The sequence below is a fragment of the Anolis sagrei genome, chromosome 11 (assembly GCF_037176765.1).
Source record: "Anolis sagrei isolate rAnoSag1 chromosome 11, rAnoSag1.mat, whole genome shotgun sequence".
NCBI classification, from domain to species: Eukaryota; Metazoa; Chordata; class Lepidosauria; order Squamata; family Dactyloidae; genus Anolis; species Anolis sagrei.
The window spans coordinates 4,610,489-4,633,858 of record NC_090031.1 but is presented as its reverse complement, the minus strand read 5'-3'; positions in this window follow the sequence as shown (position 1 = coordinate 4,633,858).

Below are 23,370 nucleotides of genomic sequence, written 5' to 3'. Positions count from 1 at the left end.
AATAATAATAATAATAATAATTATAATAATAATAATAGACAAGGTGGAAGGCGTCTGGGGAAGGGCGAACCAAAGAGTTAAACATCTACCCTTTTCCAAATTGATGAATCCATAATTGATTGCAAAAATCACTATTTCGTAAATACCACGTTCCTTCTTCTCGGCAAAAGGAGTCGATCCTCCCAACTCTCCATCGGAATCCATTTCGTCCCAAAAGCGTTATTGACAAACAATGCCTTGTTTTGCATCTTAAAATCTCGAAGCCTTCTGTCTGTGTTTTTTCAACTCTCCAAACAAGCTGTTTGCCATAAAGGATGCGCTTTCGGCGTGTTGTTATGAGCCGAAATTATTACGTCGTGTGTTTGTCCTTGGTGGAAAATCCACACCCGCTTCGTTGTGTGTTGTTTACTTATGTATTATTTAGACTGGATTAGACCAAATGAGTTTATGAGAGAGAGAGAGAGAAGAAAGGGAAGGGCTGCGAGGAGCCGAGGTTGTTCTCTCCAGCAGCCTCCCTCCTTCCCTTTTTCCGTCTCCCGAACAAACCATAAATTATTCACCGCTCAGGTTGACAGAAGGTGCGCATCCCGGCCTGGAAATCAAATCAACATGATTGCCGAGTCGCAAGAAAGTCACCTCTGAGTAGAAGAGATGAAGGAACAAGAGCCGAAATAGTGAGGCAAGGACCTTTGGGGTCAAAGGCAGGGAGCAGTGCTGTAATCGCCTTGCACATCTTGCTATGTCTCTCGGAGACTCTTTTTGTGCATGAGAAGGATCATGGAATCCTAACGTTGGAAAGAGCCTCCTAGAACTTCAAGTCCAACATCTCAAGTAGGGAATTGCCCAGCTTTTTCTAAAAGACATTCCAAGACCACACAGAGTCAGAAGAGGCCCCAAGGGCCATCCAAGAGCAATGGAAGGGACATCCAAAGGCCATTCAAGGGACAACCAGGGCCATTTCAGGGGCCATTCCAAGAGCCATCTAAGGGACAACCAGTGGGTATCCAAAAGTCATCCAAGGACTATCTGAGGACCATCCAAGGACATTCAAGGGCCATCAAAGGGACAATCAGTGGGTATCCAAAAGTCATCCAAGGTCTATCTGAGGACCATCCAAGGGCATTCAAGGGCCAGTCAATGGCTATCCCAAGGGCCATCAAAGGGACAACCAGTGGGTATCCAGAAGTCATCCAAGAACTATCTGAGGACCAACCAAAGGCATTCAAGGGCAATTCAATGGCTGTCCCAAGGGCCATCTAAGGGACGTCCAAGGAGCATCCAAGGGACATCTAAAGGACATGCAAGAGAAATCCAAGGGACATCTAAGGGACATCCAAGAGACTTCTAAGGGACATCCAAGGGACATCCAAGGGTCATCTGACAATCAAAGGGACATCCAAGGGCCATCCAAGAATCAGCTAAGGGATATTCAAAGACCATCTGAGGGTCATGTAACGGACATTCAAGAGCTATCCAAGTACCATCTAAGGGATATCTGACGACCCTCCAAGGACCATCCAAGGGTTATTCAAGGACCATTCAAAGACCATCAAAGAACCATTAAGGATCATCTAAGAGTCATCTAAGGGACATTCACGGTCTATCCAAATACCATCCAAGGACCATTTAAGGGACATCTGAGGGTCATCCAAGCGATATCTAACGGCCATCCAAGGGACATCTAAGAGCTATCCAAGGGCCATCCAAAGGTCATCCAAGGACAATCAAAAGATTCTAAGGGATATTCAAGGGCTATCAAACTACCATTCAAGGTCCATCTAAGGGACATTCAAGGCCTACCCAAGGACCATCCAAAGGTTATCTAGCAGCCATCTAAGGATTATCCAAGAACCATCCAAGGACCATCTAAGGGACATCTAAAGAACATCCAAGAGACATCCAAGGATCATTTGAGGCCCATCCAAGGACCAGCCATGAAGGACAGTCTAAGAGCTGTTCAAGGACCATTCAAGGTCCATCTAAGGGACATTCAAGGTCTACCCAAGGACTCTCCAAAGGTTATCTAGTGGCCATCCAAGGATTATCCAAGGACCATCCAAGGACCATCTAAGGGACATCTAAAGGACATCCAAGAGACATCCAAGGATCATTTGAGGCCCATCCAAGGACCAGCCATGAGTAATCCAAGGACCATTTAAGAGCTATTCAAGGACCATCTGAGGGTCATCTAAGGGACATTCAAGGGCTATCCAAGGACTGCCCAATGGATATCTAATAGCCATCCGAGGACCATCTTAGGGCCACCTGAGGGACATCTAAGAGCCATCCAATGGCCAGCCAGTTCAACCTCATTCTACTATAGTAACAGTGATGATTGAGAGGATGAAGCACCAGAAGGGGATGGGAGGACCTCCAATATAGAATTCAGCCACTTTGATACCACTTTAATTGCCGTGGTGCAATGCTATGGCATCCTGGGAGTTGAGGTTTGGCAAGGCATCAGTACTTTTTGGGTAGAGAAGGCCAAAGGTCTCATCAAAGTACAACTCCTGTGATTCAAAATGGGACCAAACTGCATTGTGTTGGCAATGTAGATGCACCCTATCGATGCCTTCCTTCCAAAACGTGCCTTGGTGTTGTCCCTGCATATTCAACATTAGGACTGTATTCATTCAACATTTTTCCTTTCCTCTTCCTCTTTATCCGAGGGCTTAAATACGAATTCCCTCATCCAGCTGACATGAATATTTGGATCCCAATCACCCTCTCTCTGTATTTTCTGGTCTTAAATCCTGTGCCTCGTATCCAAATCCCGGTGTCTTTCTGTTCCTTCCTTTCTCTCCTTTTTCCCTTTTCTCTTCCAAGCCGCCTTCTTGCTAATATCGCCGTGCATCAATTCCAAATCATGGCTGCTGTCTGCTTCGTATTTCTAAATAATTTATGATCAAGGGCTTAATTCTCCGGAGATCCCGCCAGCATGAAAAAGCGGGGCCTTTATGCAAAGCGCGTTCCGGGTTTGGCAACACAAAAGAAAGTCAAGGCAGTCCAATCGCTTCTGATTCATTCTTACAGTTTCCAGCGTCTTGTTTCCTTTGGGAGGCAAAATACACTTCGCAATGGCCGGGTGCATCTACACTGCAAGTTTAGCACAGTTTGGTACCACTTGAAGCATCGTGGTTCAATGCAATGGGAGCCTTGGAGTTTCAATTTGGTGGGAAACTGACTGAGACGAAGGCCTTCTGGAACAAATCCCTAGGTATTACTATTATTGTTGTTGTCATTGTCATCAAGTCTTGGAAGAGCCTTTGAGGATCACAAATACATACAAATAAACATATTTTGACATACATGTGTTGTTAGAGACCCTAAAATGGGTCTTCTTAGGTCCACATCACGGGAGCACGAAAGGAAGGAGACAGTCCCAAAAAAAGATCAAAAAACAAGGTTTATTTTAGTTTCTTCATGAAGAAGACGGACAGCCTGGCAGCATACGCAGATGCTATCCTTCAAGTAACTGCCGCATCCTCTTGGTTTTTTGACCACCAATATATAACCTCAAGTAAACAAGAACATTTTTTTTGTCATGGAAAGTACTCTCTTTCCAGCCCCCTCCCTTGACCTTTTGATGGAAAGTACCTTCTTGTACCTGCAGACTCTGCGCTTAACCACAACCTTTGAACTTAACCACAATACAACTTCCGACCTCTACATGTCACATCTTGTTTCTTAAAAACATTTTCTTCCGTGTTGCTCTTTTTCTACAGAGGAAGGCTATATATTTCTCTTTTGCTGTTAATTTCATTCAAAGCCCCTTGCTTAGCATTTGCAGATTTCACTCAAGGACCCTTTCAATGTAGTATGATTATGTATTTTAACTGTGTCTTGCCCTGCCTTGAACCCTAAGGAGAGATGGGCCAGTTCTTAATTGCACCAAATCCATAAGGTTGTGGGTGAACTACAACTCCTATCAGGCTAGGTTAACCCTGAAAAACTCCATCTGTACTTAAAGTTTGTTATGTTGGGCGAGCTTGCACTAGATGTATCACCGGTGGGGTCCAGTGTGCTCTCTGGCTGTAGGGTAAACTACAACTCCCACTATGGTGAGTCAGTCCCCTCAAATCCCTCCAGTAGGTTGAGATACTCATGGGAGTTCTGTGTGCCAAGTTTGGTCCAGGGTGCTTTGGATGGGGAAAGTGATACCAATGAATTTCAAGATGGCAATGGTTTGGTCAATGATACTGAGACAGAGAAGGACCAGGAGACCTCTGTGCAAAGTGTAGTTTCCCATGATAATGTCCCTGAAGGGAGTGCAACAGATAGTATACTCCCTGAATTGCTACCAGAGGGTTCCCAGGATTTGGGGCTTGAAAACAACTGGACACCTGGCCCAGCTGCGAGACTTAATGAGCAAATAGATAGGCGAGAGGAAATTAGTCAAAACAGACAGGCCGAGCAGTGCCTTCGGCGTTCTGCCAGGATTCAACAGAAAAAGATAAGGGAATCTCAAGTAAAATGAAACCTAGCTTAACGGGGGGACAAAAGTTCCAAGTATGGGAATTATAGTCAGATGAAGCATCATTGGAATCAAGTGTAGTTCTCGTCCTTTGTTTCATGGAAGCTTTGCTTGGAAGGTTCTTGTTTTAGTATTTCTTGTTCATGGTTTGGACTCTTGAAGTGATTGAATGCCTACTCATGCCTTGGATTAATGTTTCCTGTTTTCCTGAATTATATTAGAGAAGTGTGGACTTTGTTTTATTCACTTTGCTGAACTTTACCCTGGACTATTTTTGCTCCTGCTTATTTTGCTCCTGCTAGGACGTTAACATCATCTGGGGAGGCCCTGCTCTGGGTCCCGGCTGCAACACAGGCACGCCTGGCGGGGACGAGAGACAGGGCCTTCTCAGTGGTGGCCCCTCAGCTATGGAACGCCCTTCCTACAGATATTAGATCGGCCCCTTCCCTATTGGCATTTCGAACGTAAGTGAAGACCTGGTTGTTCGAGCAGGTATTTGAATAGGCAGTGTAATGAATATAGGAATACGGAACAACGGATGATGAGATTGGATCTTGATTCTACTGATGAGACGCTAATGAGTTGTTATAGTGATGTTTAATTGTTTACTATGTTATTGTTTTAATTGTCTCTTAACTGTTTTTATGATGTTTAGCATAGAATTTTTGCTATTGTTCTGTCGCACGCTGGGCCTGTAACAGCTGTCTTTTCTATAGGATGTATACTTTAATCCCAGCGGGAAGCCAGGGGGCCTCAACAAGAGGTTCTCAGGGATTTTTCTGAAGTGACAGTCTTTAGAGTCTTTAATGATACAATAAAGTCTTTATTATGGAACAAACAACAAATCTTCAATGGTTCAAACAACACTTCAAGGCTTTCTTAGTCTAGTCCTCAATGGACTGATACCTGACTTTGATTAACTAAACTCTATCTGTAGGAAAAAACCCTTTTTAACCTCTCCCAGGCTGTTTACTATCTATGCCTCGTCAGTGTGGGTCCTACTACCGATTCCAAATGCGTCTGGGTATCGAGTAGACCTACCAGCCGAGGCTTGTAGATATTTCAGATGGAGTTCAGTGGATCTGTAATGCTGTCCTCCCTCCAAGAATTCTTTGAAAACTTCAGGGCTGTTTTCCCTCTGATTGCTGTGAGGCTGAGAGGCTGTGAGCTCTCAGCCAGAGCCTTGGGACCTTTCCCCTGGAATTTCTGTTTCTGTTTCCCCGGATGTTCTTGAGAAAAGAAGCTTTTCTACGGGACGAGCTGGTCTACGTCCTATAGTTTAGTTTCTAATAATAATAATAATAATACACTTTATTTGTACCATCTCCCCAAGGGACTCGGCGCGGCTTACATGAGGCCGAGCCCAAACACAACAATACGGGAAATAATCAATTAAAATAAAACATAAACAATAAACATATAACATTATCAACAAAACAACATACAGTTAAAACTGTGGGAAGGCCACATGTAAAAACTTAAAATCGGAATAGTGCTGAGGCATGGACGAAAGGTGATAGTGGCGTTTGTGGAAGACATACGAGCAGACCTAAAAGTATAAAGTGCTTTGGAAGGACAAAGTGCTATGGGATCATTATTCTGGGAAGGCACACTGGAACAACCACGTCTTCAAGCTCCTCCTGAAGACTGCCAGGGTTGGGGCCTGCCTAATGTCCTTAGGGAGTGAGTTCCAGAGTTGAGGAGCCACCACTGAAAAAGCCCTCTCTCTCGTCCCCACCAATTGCGCCTGTGATGCTGGTGAGATCGAGAGCAGGGCCTCTCCAGATGAACGAAGAGATCGTGTAGGTTCGTATACAGAGATGCGGTCACGCAGGTAGGCGGGTCCCAAACCATTCAGGGCTTTGTAGGTAAGAACCTACACCTTGAATTGGGTCCGGTAGATGAATGGCAGCCAGTGGAGCTCCTGGAACAGGACGGTTGACCGCTCCCTGTAAGGAGCCCCAGTTAACAACCTGGCTGCCGCCCGTTGGATCATCTTAAATTTCTGGGCCGTTTTCAAGGGCAGCCCCACCTAGAGTGCATTGCACTAGTCCAGTCTAGAGGTGACTAAGGCATGGAATAACCCTGGCCAGATCCGCCTTCCCGAGGTATGGTCGCAGTTGGCGCATGAGTCTTAATTGTGCAAAGGCCCTCCCGGCCACCACCGACGCCTGAGCCTCAAACGTAAGTGAAGATTCCAGGAGGACCCCCAAACTGTGGACCTGTGACTTCAGGGGGATACTGACCAAAAAATGGCTCCTTTCCCTCGCAGAGCCCTGAACAAGGGGTGGAACCAAAGCTTAATTATGATGGACAGGTGGCCTGCCCTATGACTGCAAACAGATAACAGAAAGAAAATAAAGTTGGAGCTCCTGGTACAGCCATACCAGCACAGCTATTGTTAACCGCTTTGAGTCACCTAAGGGCTGAGAAAAGCGGCATACAAATGAAGTAAATAAATAAATCTTCTTACCTAATTGGATTTACCTATTTCTTTTAAGTGCTTTTTACTTGCTGCTTTCTAATTATCTTGCTCCTGGTACAGCCGTACCAGCACAGCTATTGTTAACCGCTTTGAATCACCTAAGGGCTGAGAAAAGCAGTATACAAATGAAGTAAGTAAATAAATAAATAAATCTTCTTACCTAATTGGATTTACCTATTTCTTTTAAGTGCTTTTTACTTGCTGCTTTCTAATTATCTTCAATAAAAGGAGATACGAGTGTGGTGTTTTATAGTCAGAGGGTTTTTCCTATCCTGGAGTGCGACACAATGGAATTTAGTAAATGTGATGAAGTAGCGGGTTAAGTCTACAGTGTAGACACAACCAAAATAACCGCCACTCACATTGTAGCCCTCCCGAGGATTGATTCACAACAGACAGCATCCCAATCAGACGTCCCTAACAAAAGCCAGTTGGCATCTTTCTCTGTTTTCGGAGCCAGAACGGGAGGCAGGGAAATCATATTGTGGAGACAGAACACGGCGATAGACATCTACAAGGGTGTGTTGTTGTTTTTTTAAATCTGTCTCTATATAAAGAGGACGTCGATAGCAAACACATCCCGGCGATGACCTCCATGTCGGTTCTGCGGGCCTGCTGCTCGAAAAAGAATATATATATATATAAACCTGGATCAATAACCCTTTCAAAACATGAAAATCGATGGCAATAGCGCCGCCGCAAAAGATGGAGCCGACAACAAGCGCAGCTGCGTGTCGTCAGTCCCAAAGGAAGAGATAACACGGTGGTTTCGCACCGAGACGTCCGTACGCTTTGGCTTATTATTACTATTCCTATTTTATGGAGATATTCAGCCCTTTCCGAACGTATACACCAGATTTCGTGGCTTTCCAGCCACGGTTTCCTGTACAGAAAAATGTATTTGGTGAGTCTTTTCTTAACAAGGGAGGAAGATCCTCTTGAGCATCGCATGGAAGTCTTTCCAGACAATACGGGCGGGCGTAGAACATTCCCAGCAAGAAGACAAAGGATGACAAGATTTAGAGCCGGAGCCTGGACAAAGCTAATGTCTTTCCATTGGGATCGTAATGCTTGTGTGTGTCTGTGTGTGTCTGCAACACAACAAGGAGCAGCCAGGATCACCATCTTGTGGTGCAGATTGGGATATTTTCTTTTTACTTTCTTCTCCCATGTCCCTCCCTTCTCTTTTCCTTTATTTCCCTTCTTTTCCTCCTTCCTTCCTTCCCTCTTTTTACTTTCTTCTGTCCTTCCTCCTTCCTTTCCGTCCCTCTTTCCTTTCCTTTCCTTTCCTTTCTTTCTTTCTTTCCTTCTCTTCTTTACTTTCTTCTCCCATTTCCGTTCTTTCCCATTTCCCTTCCTTCCTCCTCTCCTTTTTTTCCCTTCTTTTCCTCCTTCCTTCCTTCTCTTTTTACTTTCTTCTGTACTCCCTCTTTCCCCTTGACCCTTCTTTTCCTTTCTTTCACTTCTCCTTTTTCTCTTTTGTTTCCTTTCTTCCTTCTCTCCTTTACTTTCTTCTCCCACGTCCCTCCCTTCTCTTTTCCTTTATTTCCTTTCTTTTCCTCCTTCCTTCCTTCCCTCTTTTTACTTTCTTCTGTCCTCCCTCCTTCCCTTCCGTCCCTTTTTCCCTTTCTTTCACTTCTCCTTTTCTCTTTCTTTCCTTCCTTTCTTCCTTTTCTCCTTTACTTTCTTCCCCATGTCCCTCTCTTCCTCCCCTTTGCCTTTATTTACCTTCTCTTCCTCCTTCCTTCCTTTACTTCCTTCCTCCCTCTCCTCCTTTCCTTTTTCCCCCTTCTTTTCCTCATTCCTTCCTTCCCTCTTTTTACTTTCTTCTGTCCTCCCTCCTTCCCTTTCTTTCACTTCTCCTTTTCTCTTTCTTTCCTTCCTTCTCTCCTTTACTTTCTTCCTCATGTCCCTCTCTTCCTCCCCTTTTCCTTTATTTACTTTCTTTTCCTCCTTCCTTCCTTTACTTTCTTCTCCCATGTCCCTCACTTCTTCCTTTCCTTTATTTCCATTCTTTTACTCCTTCCTTCCCTCATTTTTTACTTTGTTCTGTTCTCCCTCCTTCACTTCCATCCTTCTTTTCCTTTCTTTCACTTCTTTTTCTCTTTCTTCTTTTTTTTCTTTCTCTTTCTTTTCCTGTGTCCCACCATTCTTCCTCCTTTTATCTCTTTTCCTTCTTTCTTCTCTTTTTGCCTTTCTTCTTTTTCTCCTTTTTCTTTTCTCCTTTGCCTCCTTTCTACTTCTTTTCATCCTTCTTTCTTTCCTTCTTCCCTCCCTTCCCTTCATACATTTATCATCTTTCTTTCCCAGGGACATCACGGAGGACCACTTCACCAAGCAACAGCCGATCTGGTGTCATCAGAGGATTTCACCTAGCAGACAGCCAATCCAGTGACATCACAGTGAGCCACTTCACCAAATGACAGCCGATCTGGTGTCATTACAGAGGACCACTTCACCTAACAGACAGCCAATCTGGTGACATTGCAGAGGGCCACTTCACCTAGCAAACAGCCAATCTGGTGACATCACGGAGGACCACTTCACCAAGCAACAGCCGATCTGGTGTCATTACAGAGGACCACTTCACCTAGCAGACAGCCAATCTGGTGACATTGCAGAGGGCCACTTCACCTAGCAAACAGCCAATCTGGTGACATCACGGAGGACCACTTCACCAAGCAACAGCCGATCTGGTGTCATTACAGAGGACCACTTCACCTAGCAGACAGCCAATCCGGTGACATCACAGAGGGCCACTTCACCAAGCAACAGCTGATCTGGTGACATCGCAGAGGGCCACTTCACCTTAGCAGACAGCCAATCCAGTGACATCACAGTGGGCCACTTCACCAAGTGACAGCTGATCTGGTGACATCACAGAGGGCCACTTCACCTAGCAAATAGCCAATCTGGAGACATCATGGAGGACCACTTCACCAAGTGACAGCTGATCTGGTAACATCGCAGAGGGCCACTTCACCTAGCAAATAGCCAATCTAGTGACATCACAGAGGGCTACTTCACCTAGCAAACAGACAATCCGGTGACATCGCCGAGGGTCACTTCACCAAGCTAAAGCCAATCCGGTGACATCACAGAGGGTCACTTCACCAAGTGACAGCCAATCTGATGTCATTACAGAGGGCCACTTCACCTAGCAAACAGCCAATTCGGTGACATCGCAGAGGGCGACTTCACCTAGCAAACAGCTAATCCAGTGACATCACAGAGGGTCACTTCACCAAGCTACAGCCAATCCGGTGACATCACAGAGGGTTACTTCACCAAGTGACAGCTGATCTGGTGACATCACAGAGGGCCACTTCACCTAGCAAACAGCCAATCTGGTGACATCGCAGAGGGCCACTTCACCAAGTGACAGCCGATCTGGTGTCATTACAGAGGGCCACTTCATCAAGCAACAGCCAATCCGGTGACATCACAGAGACTCACGTCACCTAGCAATAGCCAACCCAGTGACACCACAGAGGGCCACTTCACCTAGCCATAGCCTTTGTTGTGCAAACGGGCAAACATACCTACAGCCATATGTCCATACATTGACTCTTATATGTATAGATACGCTTCCGCTCATCAAAGACTGCATAGCAGAACTTCAAAAGGGATCCCATTCTGGAAGTCGATGCGAATCCAACCAAGATTTTCGGGGAAGGGAGGCTCAGTTTGTAAATAAATCAACGCCTACGCCGTTGTCGAGTTTACATTCCACCTCTTTCTCTCTCTCTCTCTCTCTCTTCCCAAGATGTGATCGGACTGCAAATGAGGATGAGGAGAGAATTAGATTCTCGTCCTCGATAATAATAATCATAACCTCCCTCTCCGCAGCCGGGCCGAAAATGGAAAGGGATTAATGCAGACGGAAGGCGGCGGATGTGCGAGAAGTAATTAAAGCTTTCCCGGGTATGTGTTTAGCCCCAAAGGAGACCCTCCAAACAGGGCCCCGTGCTCATTAGAGGAGCATAATTAGAAATCCAATGCCAATCCCCCAGCACTCAGCTCCAGACTCTTTCCTCTCTGCGACCCCTAACGAACACAGCAAGTGTCAGATGCTGGCAAAGGACAGGCCGGATGGCCATCTGTCAGGAGGGTTTGGATTGTGTCTTCCGTTTTGGCAGAACTGGGTGGCCCTTGAGGTCTCTTCCAACTGCAGCATTCTAAGATTTGGTGGGATTTTGGAGATGTCGTACCCCAATATCATCTTCCCAAACCACGTGGCTTGAAAACACATATTTCTGATGGTCTTAGGAGCCCCTTTGGCATAGTCATTTGGGTTCACAGCACTCTCTGGTGAACTAGCAATCCCAGCAACTGCAACTGCAACTCCCAAACTCCACCAGTGTTCATATGTGGGCGTATTGAGTGCTTGTGCCAAGTTTGGTCCAGATCCATCATTGTTTGAGTCTAAAATGCTCTCTGTATGTAGGAGAACTACAACTCCCAAACTCAAGGTCAATGCCCACCAAACCCTTCCAGTTATTTTCTTTTGGTCATGGGAGTTATTTGTGCCAAATTTGGCACAGTTCAGAATGCTCTTTGATTGTAGGTGAACTATAAATCCCTGCAACTACAACTCCCATGTGTCAATGTCTATTTCCCCCAAACTCTATCAGTGTTCACATTTCGGCATATTGAGTATTTGTACCAAGTTTGGTCCAGATCCACCATTGTTTGAGTCCACAGTGCTCTCTGGATGTAAGAGAACTACAACTCCCAAACTCAAGGTCAATGCCCATCAAACCCTTCCAGTATTTTCTACTGGTCATGGGGGTTTTGTGTGGGACGTTTGGCCCAATTCTATCACTAGTGAGGTTCAAAGGGCTCTTTGATTGTAGGTGAACTATAAATCCCAGCAACTACAACTCCCAAGTGTCAAGGTCTATTTTCCCCAAACTCCACCAGTATTCACATTTTGGCATATTGAGTATTCGTACCAAGTTTGGTCCAGATCCATCATTGTTTGAGTCCACAGTTCTCTCCAGATGTAGGTGAACTACAACTCCCAAACTCAAGGTCAATGCTCACCAAACCCTTCCAGTATTTTCTGTTGATCAAGGGATTGGTTCAATTCCATCAGCAACTAACTCCATCTGCATTCATATTTGGGCTTATGGAGTATTCGTGCCAAGTTTGGTCCAGATCCTTCATTGCTTGAGTCCACAGTGCTCTCCAGATGTAGGTGAACCACAACTCCCAAACTCAAGGTCAGTGCCCACCAAACCCTTCCAATATTTTCTGTTGATCAAGGGATTGGTTCAATTCCATCACTGGTGGAGTTCAGAATACTCTTTGATTGCAGGTGAACTATAAATCCCTGCAACTACAACTCCCAAGTGTTGTCATGGGGGTTCTTTGTGGGACCCCCATGACCAACAAGGGGTTCAGAGGGCTCTTTGATTGTGAACTATAAATCCCTGCAACTACAACTCCCAAGTGTCAAGGTCTATTTCCCCCAAACTCCACCAGTGTTCACATTCCGGCATATTGAGTATTCCTACCAAGTTTGGTCCAGATCCATCATTGTTTGAGTCCACAGTGCTCTCCAGATATAGGAACTACAACTCCCAAACTCAAGCTCAATGCCCTATCAAACCCTTCCAGTATTTTCTGTTGGTCTTGAGAGTTCTGTGTGCCAAGTCTGGTTCAATTCTATTGTTGGTGGAGTTCAGAATGCTGTTTGATTTTAGGTGGACTATGAATCCCAGGAACCACAACTCCCAAATGAAAAAATCAATCCCCCGCCAGCCCCACCAGTATTCAAATTTGAACGTATTGGGTATTAGTGCCAAATTTGGTCCAGTGACTGAAAATACATCCTGCATATCAGATATTGACATGACGATTCATAACAGGAGCAAAACGACAGTTATGGAAGTAGCAACGAAAATAATGTGATGGTTGGGGGTCACCACAACATGAGGAACTGTATCAAGGGGTCACGGCATTAGGAAGGTTGAGAAACGCTGACCCTGGTATAGGGTCGCAATGGCAATATGACCCGTTCTGCCAGCCACGTCTTTCTGGTCCAGAGTTCCTCTCCGATCATCTCCTTGCACAAATCTCTTTATTCAAGGCTCAGCGGAGAGCAGAGCGGGATCCTTTTGTTCTCCGGTCTTCTCGAGGCAACGGATGCAAGCCGAGGATCAGATTACATCCCTTTAGGCCAAATAACCTCCTCTTCGGCGGAGAGGAATCGAGCGCATTGTACATGCAATGATGGCCTCAATGTGAAAAAGCAAGGAGAGTGAATGTTGCAGGATTTGACGATACGAGGAAGTGATTTAGAGTTTCCAAATCACGACCTCTTTGAACCGCTGCAAGCTGGATAGCAAGTGTCCCAGAAGTAAACAAACACATGCTTCAACTCATCTATCCACAGAATCGACCTATGAGTATCTGACCTATCTACACACACTTAGTAAATTCAGGTTTTCATCCAAAATATCCGGAGGCTTTAATCTTCACTGTTATGATATATACAAATGTACAACATTATATGCAGATCCACTTTTCTTGTGCTTGCAAACAATCAAAGTTATCAAAGAGTCACATACAACATAAGGAGATGCTCACACAGAGTCACACAGGAGAGAGGAAGATGGATTCTTTCATCTTCCTTACAGTGTCATCAGTAAGGGACACTGGCTGATGCAACTCCTTTGCAATACTTTACTTAGGTGATCCCTCATAGTCCGGGAATGATGGTCCTCCCAAGTTCAGTGTACTGGCTGTGGGTCCATAGGTGACTATGGAAGCCCTATTCTTGACCTGCATCTTCTCCCGCAGTGAGGGCATTGGTTTTCAGGTGGGAGGCGGTCTCGGTCAGGGTTGGCTTGATGCGCCTTCCTCTTGGCATGTTTCTCTCTTTCAGCCTCCATTCGTGCCTCTTCAAATTCTGCAGTACTGCTGGTCACAGCTGACCTCCAGCTGGAGCGCTCAAGAGCCAGGGCTTCCCAGTTCTCAGTGTCTATGCCAGAGTTTTTAAGGTTGACTTTAAGCCCATTTTTCAATCTCTTTTCCTGTCCACCAACATTCCGTTTTCCGTTCTTGAGTTCGGAGTAGAGCAACTGTTTTGGGAGATGGTGGTCGGGCATCCAGACAACGTGGCCGGTCCAGCGGTCCAGTCCATGTTTCGCAGGCATATTGCAGGGTTGGGAGGACAATGGCTTTATAAACAAGCACCTTGGTATCCCTACAGATGTCCCGGTCCTCAAACACTTTCTGTTTCATCCGGAAAAATGCCGCACCTGCTTATATTCCTGCAAGATGTGGACTATCTACAGACGTCACTTGCAATTCCTAGAACGATTCCATCAGCGTTGCCTCCAAAAAATCCTGCAAATCTCTTGGGAAGACAAGCGGATAAATGTCAGCGTGCTGGAAGAAGCAAAGACCACCAGCATTGAAGCGATGGTCCTCCGCCACCAACTCCGCTGGACCGGCCACGTTGTCTGGATGCCCGACCACTGTCTCCCAAAGCAGTTGCTCTACTCCAAACTCAAGAACGGAAAACGGAATGTTGGTGGGCAGGAAAAGAGATTGAAAGATGGGCTCAAAGCCATCCTTAAAAACACTGAGAACTGGGAAGCCCTGGCCCTTGAGCGCTCTAGCTGGAAGTCAGCTGTGACCAGCAGTGGTGTGGAATTTGAAGAGGCACGAATGGAAGGCAAAAGGAGAAATATGTCAAGAGGAAGGTGCATCAAACCAACCTGACCAGGACAGACTTCCGTCTGGAAACCAATGACCTCACTGCAGGAGAACATGTGGGTCAAGAATAGGGCTCCACAGCCACCTACGTATCCACTGCCAAGACACTGCACTTGGAAGGCCGTCATACTCGGTCACCGAGAGATTGCCTAAGTAAGTAAGTAAGTAAGTACTTTTCCTATGTGCCGGAAGCTTGCAGCTTCCTCAGGACTCAGTGATATGGACAACAACAACAACAACAACAAAAATAACTTTATTTATACCCCAACAACAACAATAACAACAATAACAATAACTTTATTTATACCCCACCACCACCTCCCAAAAAGGATTCGGGCAGCATACAGAAGCACATACAAGTGCCACCTACGGACCCACCGCCAGGACACTGCATTTGGATGACCATCATTCTCGGGCTACAAGGGATCACCTAAGGAGAAAGGTCTGCACCTTGGACAGCTCCTTGAAGGCTTGGGATATATTATTATTGTGTCTTGGGATATATTATTATTGTATCTTGGGTTATATTATTGTATCTTGGGATATATTATTATTGCATATTGGGATATATTATTATTGTATCTTGGGGTATATTATTATTGTATCTTGCGATATATTATTGTCTCTTGGGATATATTATTGTGTTTTGGGATATATTATTATTGTATCTTGGGATATATAATTATCGTATCTCAGGATATATTATTATCGTATCTCAGGATATATTATTATCGTATCTTGGGATATATTATTACTGTATCTTGTGATATATTATTATTGTATCTTGGGATATATTATTATTGTGTCTTTGGATATATTATTATTGTATCTTGGGATACATGATTATTGTATCTTGGGATATATTAATTGGGATATATTATTGTTGTATCTTGGGATATATCTGAAATGTATCTCGGGATATATTATTATTGTATATCAGGATATATTATTATCTATCTCGGGATATATTATTGTTGTATTTGGGATATATTATTGTATCTTGGGATGCATTATTATTGTATCTTGGGATATATAATTATCGTATCTCAGGATATATTATTATCGTATCTCAGGATATATTATTATCGTATCTTGGGATATATTATTATTGTATATTGGGATATATTATTATTGTATCGGGATATATTATTATTGTGTTTTGGGATATATTATTATTGTGTCTTTGGATATATTATTATTGTATCTAGGGATGTATTATTATTGTATCTTGGGATATATTATTATTGTATCTTGGGATATATTATTAATGTATCTTGGAATATATTATTATTGTATCTCGGGATATATTATTAATGTATCTTGGAATATATTATTATTGTATCTTGGGATATATTATTACTATATCTTGTGATATATTATTATTGTATCTCGGGATATATTATTAATGTATCTTGGAATATATTATTATTGTGTCTTTGGATATATTATTATTATTGTATCTTGGGATATATTAATTGGGATATATTATTGTTGTATCTTGGGATATATTATTATTGCAACTTGGGATGTATTATTATTGTGTCTTGGGATATATTATTGTTGCATCTTGGGATATATTATTATTGTTTTTGTTGTTGTCCTTTTATTGGCCAGCTCCTCTTGTGCCTGATGGAGCCAACCCAGCAAAGCCACCGAGTTCTGCAAGATCCCAAGCAAACCTTTGCTGTTTTCGGGCGACTTTACTGCAAACACATCTGAAATGTAAACACACACCTGATCCTTATTGCAACATGACATTCACAGTCATACCAATGTGCTGTCAATGCACCATGTAAAGTTATCCGACCTGAATTCAGTTTGCAGCAAATAAGGCCAGCTGAGGACGAAGGAGGGAGGAAGAGAGAGAAACCGGGACACTTTAAATGCAGCAGGCAAAGTGGGATAGCAAAGGAGTAATCATCAGAGGGGAGGGTCCTCCAAAAAAAGGAACTTTTCTCCACTTTTCTCCACTTTGCCCTCATTGGATCATTTGGGGAAAATCTGGAAGCACAAAAGCAAGTCTAGTCCTCTCCTAGACTCGAATGATGTTAGTATTCTACTCCACCGCTCCTGCTTTGCAAGCATTCCGATAATTATGACAGAAGAGGGACTAATTTAAACCTTAATTATGCAAATATATCTTGACAGCCATCTCGGCGGAGGAGAAGGGGGTCTGGTTCGTCACGCCTCTCCCTGTCCCTCTCCTTGCCACCTCCGCCGTGCCCGATCCAATTTGCGTCTCCAAGTCAGGCCTGCCATTAGCAATTTAGTGGAGCTTCCCAGCACACCTGGAAGCCACAGCCACCTGGAGTGCATTGACAGATGGGTATACACAGCTTGGGGAAGTTACTTTTGAAAAGCCAGCTTCAGAAAGACACTGGCTGGGCAGAATGAGAACCCATAAGATCCTGGAGTTAGAAGAGATCCTCAAAAGCCATCCAGTCCAACCCTATTCTGCTAGGACGGAAGACATAATCAAAACCCTCCCGACAGATGACCATCTCATCCCTGAATCTTCAAATCATACCATCCAAGAGTTGGACAAGACCCCCAAAGGCCGTCCAGTCCAACCCTATTCTGACAAGATGGAAGACACAATCAAAACCCTCCCGACAGATGACCATTTAACCTCTGAATCATAGAACTTACCATCCTAGAGTTGGAAGAGATTCCCAAAGGAAATCTAATCCAACCTCCTTCCACCAAGACAGAAAACACAATCAAAGCCCTCCCAATAGATGACCACTCAGCCTCTGAATCGTAGAATGTTACCATACTAGAGTTGAAAGAGACTCCCAAAGGCCATCCTGTCCAACCCTATTTTGCCAGGACAAAAGACACAATCAAAACCCTCCTGACAGATGACCATCTCATCTCAAATCATCAAGTCTTGCCATCCAAGAGTTGGATGAGACCCTCGAAGGCATCCAGTCCAATTCCATTCCCCCAAGACAGAAAACACAATCAAAACCCTCCCGACAGATAACCATTTAACCTCTGAATCATAGAACTTACCATCCTAGAGTTGGAAGAGATCCCCAAAAGGACGTCTAGTCCAACCCCCTTCTACCAAGATGGAAAACACAATCAAAACCCTCCCAATAGATGACCACTCAGCCTCTGAATCATGGAATCTTACCATCCTAGAGTTGGAAGAGCCCCCCCCCCAAAGGCCATCCAGTCCAACCCCATTCTGCCAGGACAGAAAACTCAACCAAAACCCAACAGATGATCCAACTAACCTCTGAATCCTGGAACCTTTCTATCCTAGAGATGGAAGAGACCCCCAAAGGCCATCCAAACCAACCCTTTTCTGCAGGGAAAACACTTAAGACACTATATTATTCCAGATGAGGTCTGACCAAAGCAGAATTGTTCCCAAGCCGTGTCCAATATTGGGCAAACTGCACACCAAGGAAACCAAGGAAGGGTATGTCTTGAGTGTGCGGAGGTGTGCACAGTGTTTTTGTCTCCCCAACCTAAGTGACAACTGCCTTTTTCTCAGGAACATCCTGCCGGGACTCGCTGTGCCGAGAACAGACGTTCCCGAAATAGCAAAGGCGGACAGATTTTCCCCGTCGCGCGGAGTCCACAGAAGCGCGGCGCACCGGCTGTGAGCCGAGCGATGACATGCGGAGCACACCGTGCCACTTCCCCAGATGGCGAAGGAACAGGCACACTGACAACGTCGGTTTCCACGGGGAGAATATGGACAGTGCTACACACACACAAAAGAAATGCAGATATAGAGGATGAGTATCTATGCTTGGAAACACTCCGTGCGAAAAGGATCTCAAGTGGAACATGAGCCGACGGCATGATGCAGCAGCGACAAAACCCAATGCGATTCCTGGCTGCATCACAAGTGGAACATGAGCCAACAGGGTAATGCGGCAGCAAAAAAAATCCAATGCGATTCTAGGCTGCATCATTAGGAGGATAGTATCCAGATTGAGAGATATGATAGTCGTACTCTATTCTGCTTTGGTCAAGCCTCCCCTGCAATAATATTGTGCTTTAGCACATCACAAGCAGAATATGAGCCCACAGGGTAATGTGGCAGCAAAAAAAATCCAATGCGATTCTAGGCTGCATCAATAGAAAGATAGTATCCAGATTAAGGAATATGATAATTCACTCTATTCTGCTTTGCTCAAGCCGCAACTGGAATAATATTGTGCCTTAGCGCATCACAAGCGGAGCATGAGCCAACAGGGTAATGCGGCAGCAAAAAAGATCCAATGCGATTCTAGGCTGCATCAATAGGAGGATAGTATCCAGACTCAGAGATATCATAGTCGTACTCTATTCTGCTTTGGTCAAGCCTCACCTGGAATAATATTGTGCCTTAGCGCATCACAAGCGGAGCATGAGCCAACAGGGTAATGCGGTAGCAAAAAAGATCCAATGCGATTCTAGGCTGCATCAATAGGAGGATAGTATCCAGACTCAGAGATATCATAGTCGTACTCTATTCTGCTTTGGTCAAGCCTCACCTGGAATAATATTGTGCCTTAGCGCATCACAAGCGGAGCATGAGCCAACAGGGTAATGCGGTAGCAAAAAAGATCCAATGCGATTCTAGGCTGCATCAATAGGAGGATAGTATCCAGACTCAGAGATATCATAGTCGTACTCTATTCTGCTTTGGTCAAGCCTCACCTGGAATAATATTGTGCCTTAGCGCATCACAAGCGGAGCATGAGCCAACAGGGTAATGCGGTAGCAAAAAAGATCCAATGCGATTCTAGGCTGCATCAATAGGAGGATAGTATCCAGACTCAGAGATATCATAGTCGTACTCTATTCTGCTTTGGTCAAGCCTCACCTGGAATAATATTGTGCCTTAGCGCATCACAAGCCGAATATGAGCCAACAGGGTATTGTGGCAGCAAAAAAGATCCAATGCGATTCTAGGCTGCATCAATAGGAGGATAGTATAGGAATATGAAGTTATATACTACATGGCTCTGTAATAAACACAGAGTTGTTTTGGAAGCCAGTCCGGAAGAGAGAGCGCTGGCCGCCCAGCCCTCCCGGCTGGAAACAAAACAGCCTCAAATGCAATTTTGCAGCTCAGCTGGACCTGCCTCCGAACAGATGTGCGCTGGCGACAGCCATATAAATTATTCTGCTGGAAGGAAAAGGAGAAGCGATTAAAAAATATATCCTCCCCGCATCACCGCCTCTTTGGTGTAATAAAGGCACAGCGCTGCCAAGAAGTCCGTGTCGGCAAAAGGGCATCGATGCGCCAACCTTGGGAAGAGTGTCAGGACCTAGAATAAGGAAGGATCGATCACGCCGAATTTCCGAAAACGGGTTCGGATTCTGGCGTTTTGGGGGCTTTGGGGGCACTCTGCGCATGCTTCGAGGGACCTATGCGTGCGGAGGAGCCCGGCCTCACCTTGATGCAATATTTAGGCCGTCAATTATTCATACTTCAGGAGACAATGCGGTGTGTTAGAAGGCACGGTTTCACCCAAGTGCTCGGAAGCGAACCAAAAATGACATATTGCCCTATAGCTCCTACTACAGCGAATGGTTGACCTACAGCTCCTACTATGGTGAATGGTTGCCCTATAGGTTGACCTATATGGTTGACCTATAGCTCCTACTATGGTGAATGGTTGCCCTATAGGTTGACCTATATGGTTGACTTATAGCTCCTACTATGGTGAATTGTTGACCTATAGCTCCTACTACAGCGAATGGTTGCCCTATAGGTTGACCTATATGGTTGACCTATAGCTCCTACTATAGCGAACAATTGACCTATAGCTCCTACTACAGCAAATGGTTGCCCTATAGGTTGACCTATATGGTTGATCTATAGCTCCTACTATAGCGAACGGTTGACCTGTAGCTCCTACTATAGCCAACAGTTGACCTATAGCTCCTACTATAGCCAACAGTTTACCTATAGCTCCTACTATAGTGAATGGTTGACCTATAGCTCCTACTATGGTGAATGGTTGACCTATAGCTCCTACTATAGCCAACAGTTGACCTATAGCTCCTACTATAGTGAACTGTTGACCTATAGCTCCTACTATAGTGAATGGTTGACCTATAGCTCCTACTACTGTGAATGGCTGACCTATAGCTCCTACTATGGCGAATGGTTGACCTATAGCTCCTACTATGGCAAATGGTTGACCTATAGCTCCTACTATGGCGAATGGTTGACCTATAGCTCCTACTACGGCAAATGGTTGACCTATAGCTCCTACTATGGTGAATAGTTGACCTATAGCTCCTACTATGGTGCATAGTTGACCTATAGCTCCTACTACGGAGAATGGTTGACCTATAGCTCCTACTATGGTGAATAGTTGACCTATAGCTCCTACTACAGCAAATAGTTGACCTATAGCTCCTATGACAGCGAATGGTTGACCTATAGCTCCTACTATGGTGAATGGTTGACCTATAGGTTTACCTATATGGTTGACCCATAGCTCCTACTATAGCGAACGGTTGACCTATAGCTCCTACAATATTGAATGGTTGACCTATAGCTTCTACTACAGCGAATGGTTGACCTATAGCTCCTACTATAGCAAACAGTTGACCTATAGCTCCCACTATAGAGAATGGTTGACCTATAGCTCCTACTATAGTGAATGGTTGACCTATAGCTCCTACTATGGCGAATGGTTGCCCTACTACTCAGGAGACACCAATGGCCCTCCCGCCAATGGCATTGCAGGTATGACGAGAGCCATAAACATGTCCCAGAGTCCAATACAGACATCCCAGTGTTCCTTTCTCTCTCCATTGGTGTGGAATTTGCATGACTCTGCCCACTGCCTCTCCCTTCACCCTTTCCTATTCTTTTCTATGGCACACCGCAAACAGAGGAATTGATCAGCAACTGAACATACTAGAGAGGTTGGGGGAGAATTCACCATGATTTATAGGTACTGGGATGTATAGTTCACCAGCAATCTAAGAGCACTCTGAACTCCACCAACGATGGAATTGGACCAAACTTGGCACATAGCAAACAGATGACTTGATCAGCAACTGAATATACTAGAATGGTTTGGGGAGAATTCGCCATGATTTATAGGAGTTGTAGGTCCTGGGATGTATAGTTCACCTGCAATCTAAGAGCATTCTGAACTCCACCAACGATGGAATTGGACCAAACTTGGCACACAGAACCCTCAGGACCAGCAAACAATACTGGAGATCTTTGCGGGAAATTCACCTTGATTTGGGGGAGTTGTAGTTCACCTCCATCCAGAGCGTACTATGAATCCAAATAAGGATGGATATAGACCAAACTTGGCGTGCATACCCAATATGCCCAAGTTTGAATACTGGTTGGTTTTGAGGGGAATTGGCATGGAGATTTTGGAGTTGTAGGCACTGGGATTTATAGTTCACCTGCAATCTAAGAGCACTCTGAACTCCACCAGATGGAACTGGACCAAACTTGGCACACAGAAACCCCATGACCAACAGAAAATACGAGAAGGGTTTGGTGGGTGTTGAGCTTGAGTTTGGGAGTTGTAGTTCACCTACATCCTACTTACCTAGATCTCCTTCAATTGCAAGTTTCAGAAAGTCATTCTGATGTTAAATGGCTGACATCAAGCGGCCGGCAGAGAGATTGCAACTGAAATATAACAGGAGGAAAGACATGGGAGAGAGATGTACACTTAGGCAACAGACCTGATCTTGAAAACAGTCAGCATCTGTTGGGGGGGATCGGATTGTGTCTTCATCTACTGAAGAACTGGTGTCTCTTCCAACACTGAGACCCGGATAGTGGCAAAATCTTTTTCTATGGAGGCTTTTAAACAGAAACTAGATGGCCTTCTGTTGGGAGGGATTGAATTGTGTCTTTAAACAGAAACCCGATGGGACATCAGCCAGGAGGGATCAAATTGTATCTTCAGACAGGAACTGGATGGTCATCAGTCGAGAGGGATAAAATTGTGTCGTCAAACAGAAACCCGATGGCCATCAGCCAGGAGGGATCGAATTGTATCTTCAGACAGAGACAGAAACTGGAGGGCCATCAGTCGAGAGAGATCGAACTGTGTGTTCAAACAGAAACCCGATGGCCATCAGTCAGGAGGGATCAAATTGTGTCTTCAGACAGAAATCCGATGGTCATCAGCCGGGAGGGATCGAATTGTATCTTCAGACAGAAACTGGATGGCAATCAGTCGAGAGGGATACAATTGTGTCTTCAGACAGAAACCTGATGGCCATCAGTCAGGAGGGATCAAATTGTGTCTTCAGACAGAAACTGGATGGCCATCATTCGGGAGGGATCGAATTGTGTCTTCAGACAGAAACTGGATGGCCATCAGTAGAGAGGAATCGAATTGAGTCTTCAAACAGAAACCCGATGGCCATCAGTCGGGAGGGATCGAATTGTATCTTCAGACAGAAACTGGATGGCCATCAGTGGAGAGGGATCAAGTTGTGTCTTCAGACAGAAACCCCGAGAGGGATCAAATTGTGCCTTCAAACAGAAACCCGATGCGCATCAGTCGGGGGAGATCGAATTGTATATCGAATTGTATCTTCAGACAGAAATCCAATGGTTATCAGTCGAGAGGGATCGAATTGTATCTTCAGACAGAAACTGGATGACCATCAGTAGAGACAGATCAAATTGTGTGTTCAAACAGTAACTCGATGGCCATCAGCCAGGAGGGATCAA